We start from the raw sequence: 5,571 nt of genomic DNA on the forward strand, positions 1-5,571 counted from the left end.
CCATCCGAGGGCTGCGACTGAGCATGTGGGACCGCCAGCGTGCCAGCTATTAGGAAATAAAGGGTCATGTCTTTTGGGTGATTAAAAGAACATTTTGCCACTATAATAATACCCAGTCCCAAACATGCACAGGGATTCAATCATTTGCCCAAAATTGGCGGGGGGAGGGGAGGAAATCACTGATCCGAGTAGATATTTCCAGACACTCACAAATATCTACATGTCGGAATGTTGGAGGGCAGACACCCAAGAGTTTCGGTGGATAGTTTGTGTCGATATAGCAGACACTTAAGGACACCAAGAGAGCTCGCTTTGCTGGCACTCATACTAAAATCGGAACAACACAGAGAAGATTCTTGGGGCTCCTAATGGGCAAGGAAGACACGCAAATGGGTAACGTGTTCCATATTTTTGTGCAAACTAATAAAAAAAAAAGTTAAAAGTTACAGAAAGAAAAAAGAACACCAAGAGGTATAAAGTCAACGTTCACGTCTGTCTCAGAGCCAGGCTGGGACAGGCTGGCGGGGATTGCAGCTGACTCTGAAATTCTCACCTGGGAATCACCCCCACCTCTTTCCCCCAGGCCTCCTGGGGGATCCAGTGTGTGCACAGCCGTGACACTGGGATCCTGGTATTTTGAGGTTTCATCTGAGGAACGCCTGGCACTCAGTTCTGATTTGGGATGATGCTGGAGGGGGGAAGCTGCCTTATCTCACTCAGGTCAAGAGAACGCAGAGAGAGGGGAGGAAAGAGAGAGGGGGACAGGCAGGGGGGCAGGAGCCAATGACATGGTCACATGGCACCTTATTCTGGGATTTATTTCCCGGTGTTTAGGAAGGCACAAGCAAGCTGAGCATCTGGAGCCAGCTTTAGACTCTTAAGTCTTCCTTTTCTCCAGGGAAGACCCAACTCCACCATCAGTGATGAGGAACCCCCCAGGCTCACCATTTCCTTGGGCTTGAGGTGAACTCAGGGCAGGGCCCGGGATGAGGCAGGCGGGTGCTCGCCTCGGGCACAATCCTGCTGGCGTGTCCCCAACTCAGTAATCAAGTCCATATGATTCTGATGCAATTCTTTAACAACCAAAATCGATGCCAAAAAAAGTCTGCGTGGAACAATATATCACATTTTCAAATGAAGACAGGATGGGTTTCACCAGGAACTAAGATTTCAGATGTGCGCCCCTGCTTTCCTGGTTGCTCAACATTCCTGTTTGGAAAAGGAGCAGGATCAGACTGTGGCTTATTTTAAAAAACAAACTAATAAAAAAACACTAACAAACAAACCAAACCCCAGCAAAGCAGTTTACATCAGAAAGAAACCTGTGATGATTCTTCTGAAACAACAGAGTCAGATTATGACAGTATTTTATGACCTGGATAGAGATTATGCCTGTGCCATTCATGGACGAAAATGCCCAGCTGAGTAATTGGATAATGGGAACCATCAAAAACAATCAAATCCTAATCCCAAATGCAACTGCTTTTAGGGTTTCATCAATCTGGCCCCTGAAGTTCTTGCAGGCAGCTCGAGATCCTCACTTCCTCTTCCAAAGGACCCCCCTCTGTGTCTTGCAACACATGTCTCAAGTCTGCAGGAGCCCAGGGAAGAGAACTTGCTTTACGATCAGAAGGGAGATGAAAAGCATGTCTTAACAGGGTATTTCAAAAGCATTCCGTGCTCATCACAGAAGCATCCAAAGGACACTATTTAGAAAATGGCAGGAGCAGGAATAATGAGTGCAGAATATGACAACGATTCCGTTCGCTGTTAAAAAAAATGCAGCCTAGGCAGAGACAAAATAAAATCTCTGTTGTTTGCCAAGTCAAGGCAGTAAAGAGATGATTAAGCGAAAACCAACCTGAGATCTGACCTTAAAGGAATTGAGCATTTTAATTTTTTTCAAAGGTGGAGAAAACGCCTGAAGAGGGTATCTGAAGGTTAAGGAAACTGTTAGGAAAATGAGAATTACGCGCTCTGAGCTGTTCACAGCTCCGTCCCTGGAGTGTGAAATTAGCGACTGAAGGCGGATTTCACGGGTGCTCGGGGGGAGCGTGTTGCTGCCGCAGCGGATTGGCGGAGGGGCCACTCTGCCAAGTCCCGCCCACTTGCAAGCTGCTGTGGTTATTCATGCAGAGCACAGACAGTCCTGAGTGTCTGGAGAGGTTCGCGTTTCTATCAGGCGCAGCCTCTCCGCTTCCCTCGGAGTGAGTCTAGTGCCGCGTGGAGGCGGAGTGCCTGGGGCAGGGGGCGGGGGCCGATCTCCCAGAGCAACAGTCTCACCGAAGTTGGGTCTCTCTTTTTAAGAAAAAAAAAAAAAATCCATCCACGTGGATTACATTCACCGGAAAGATTGGGAAAATGTTTAGAAAATGGGGATATGGTTTAAAATGTTAAACCTTAAAACATCTCCAAGGGCAACAAGGAATTCTCTGTGTCTGGGTTTCCGGTCTGAAACAGTTGACGGTACACACCTTCCCTGTCACACCGGGATTCTGGACAGGTGGGTCGGAGAAGTTTCACGCCAGATAGAAAATTCAGGAAACCGTGAACTGAGAGAGGAGGTTGCATTACCGATTCAGTCCACATCTGTCCCGGTCTCATCTGCATCACACAGGACAACCGAACACCAGTGTGATTATGACCTTGCACACCTTTGCCATAGTCCTGGGGGCAGTCCTGAGCTCAGCCTCTGTTAAAAAGATCCTTGTTAACTCAGCTAACAGGCCCCCGCACACAGTGAACCCAACAGCCCGAGAAAGCAATGGTCTCGGGGGGGAAATCTTGAGTCACTGGAGCATCTTTGGAAGCATGTTTGGGCTGTTTCACTGATTGACTTGGGGGAGCAAATGTGTCCCTAAACACGGCCCCTTATCAACCACTAGCAAATCACTTCCAATGGGATGGAAGCCTCCTTGGTGGTGGGATGAGTTTGGCCCCTCTCAAACATGATTTGAACTTCGAATGCTCTTGCGGAAATTTGAGAGAATGTAAGAACTGGCTCACAGCTCTGCAACGCACACTGTAAATCACCCGCGGATTGGGGTGCTTTCTGGTACAAATAACAGGAACTCATACTCAGATCGGCTCAAACGGTTGTCAAATATGTTGGTCCCCTCCGTCAAAAGGCGAGTCAGTGATCTGAAGATGTCTTCAAGGATCCAATACCTTTCATCCCTGCCCTGGTCTTTGGTGGTGGGCAGGGCGGGGGAGGGGTCAGTCCCAGGCTGGAGACTCTCTGGTGTTGGAGGTCATTTGCGTTCAGAAGAAGGCATTGGGTCATCAAAAGCTTTGGAAGTTTCTCAGAAGAGTGCTCCGGCTGAGCTGGGGTGGGGCAGGGCCATCTTTTCTGAGTCTCATGGGATGTGGAGGGGAACAGGAAATTCCTGAGAAGTCAAGGGTTGTTTTTTGTGAGGGTGGGTCGTGGGTGTTGGAAGCTGGTCCCCAGTGTCCACGACTGCCTGGGAAAAACTCGCCGTTTCCTCTCCCTTGCCCTCACTGAAGGAAAATTCTGTTCTTCCCACTGAGCACTGAATGTCAAGGCTGCAGAGTAGCCGCCAGTGTCTAAGGCTGACGACACCAGGACACGAGGCACCAGGAGCTCCCGTGCATCCGTGGTGGGAGTGTGAAATAGTGCAGCCACTTCAAGAAACTCTTGGGCGATTTTAAAAAATTAAAACTCACCTCTGTCCTCTGATCCAGTCCTTCCACGCCGAGGTAAGGACTCAAGAGCACGGGAGACGTGCCCACAGAGGAGGCGAAGGAGAGCGCTCAGAGCAGCTTTATTCAGAAGAGCCTCCAACTGGAAACGACCCACGTGTCCATCAGCAGGAAAATGAGTAAACGGACTGTAGGCTGTTTGGGCAATGGAATACGGCTCAGCGGTAAAAAGGGAAACACCGTTTTAAAGTGCTATCCTAGTATTTTAGGTAGGCATTCAGTAAGACTGGGGTAACCTTCTGCTGGTTTTATGTTCACCTTGTTTTGTTTTGTTTTGTTTTGGGGTAGAAACTCTTTATAACCAATAGGAACTGAGTCTGTGTAACCAATAGCAACACTTGAAGCTGTTAGAACCAATCAGCTTCGAGTGTTTTTGATATTTTGGTCACATGCTTAAGACACAGCATCTGAGAAGAGAACTCGGATTGGCCAGGGACGGGCTGCCCTGTGGAGGACGGGCGCCTCGATTGGCAGGTGCTCTAGGCTGTGCCCAGTGGGGAAGCCTTTGTTCGCTCTGAGAGAATGGCGAGGCTGTTAGCGGAGAAAGAGAGAAACCTGAGGGCGGTGTTCCTCCAATGCAGCGGCTCTCAACCCTGACGGACTCAGCCGACACTCACCTTTGTGACAGACACTGTACAAGGCTGCCTTACACCCCTGAAACAAAATCCATGACTACTGTCACCTACCTAGATGCATAATTAAACAATCGGAATATTATCCTGGCTACTATATCAAGGAGAAATAAAAGGAAACTAACTTGTAGCATGCTGCTTATAATAAAAATAAGGAGACGATGGAATTGTGCAACATTAAAGTGCAATTCATGTGCGCTTGGGAGAGGCTGCCCAGTAAGATTTAAAGAGTCAGTGAGCTGTTTGCTTCTGCTGTTGATGAATAAGACTGGATTTGAGAGCAGCGAGATGACCAGAAGTCATTCTGTATAAGAAATATAGGACATAAAAGAACAGCTATAAGCCCTGGCTGGTGTAGCTCAGTGGATTGAGCATGGGCTGCGAACCAGGCATCACAGGTTCGATTCCCAGTCAGGGCACATGCCTAGGTTGCAGGCCATGGCCCCCAGCAACCGCACATTGATGTTTCTTTCTCTCTCTTTCTCTCTCCCTTCCCTCTCTAAAAATAAATAAATAAAATCTTTAAAAAATAAAAAAAGAACAGATATAAACCTTTTTACTGAATAAAACCTACTCCGTGTACGTTAACAGATGCAACAAATACTTTTGTTTCCACGGACCGTTGCATCTCAGTTCATTATTAACAGCTTTTACTTGTGAAAATAGGTTCAGGGACATTTAAAGGCCACGGGGGACCCAGTGGGACTGTCTTGCATGTGGCAAGAATTGAGATACACCTGGGTTTCCCTCAGCTGAATGCCGGTAGCCCTTGTAAAGAACAAATTGAAAAGACTTTGAAACTTCTTGGGTGTCTAAGTGCTCTTTGCCTTTGGTTGTCTTTGCATAGACTGTTTTACAACTTTGTAAAGACAGAAGGCAGTTTGTAGAGAACTGATAGTGAGGCAAACAATTCCTGTCCTTAGAAATGCACATTATGTCCAGTAGGGGGTTAATCGACTCCATTCCGCCATTAGGGAAGAAGCCAGTTTTGTATCTATTAATCCAGTTCATTCCAGCTTTCTTAACAGCCGATAAATGTCTGCACTCTGGATTTTCCTTTGAGTTGGTTTAAAAACCTTTCTGGTCCCCTTGTTCATTACTGAGTTAAACAAAACCTTTGACACATTCATCTAATGTGTGCAAGATGATCACGATTTCACCTTTAGAAAACTGTGTCTGGGCAACCCCAGGTACTGGGCAACCCCAACGTACCCCTTAG

At 47.4% G+C, this 5,571-nt stretch overlaps 1 non-coding gene across 1 annotated transcript; it reads left to right on the forward strand.

Annotated features, from left to right (window-relative positions):
* The first annotated feature begins 303 nt into the window (after positions 1-303).
* On the forward strand, positions 304-413 carry LOC114507141. Its single transcript, XR_003685412.1, has one exon. It is a non-coding gene; the product is annotated as a U6 spliceosomal RNA (small nuclear RNA).
* Positions 414-5,571: the final 5,158 nt, after the last annotated feature.

Source organism: Phyllostomus discolor, chromosome 9, assembly GCF_004126475.2.
Source record: "Phyllostomus discolor isolate MPI-MPIP mPhyDis1 chromosome 9, mPhyDis1.pri.v3, whole genome shotgun sequence".
Lineage (NCBI taxonomy): Eukaryota > Metazoa > Chordata > Mammalia > Chiroptera > Phyllostomidae > Phyllostomus > Phyllostomus discolor.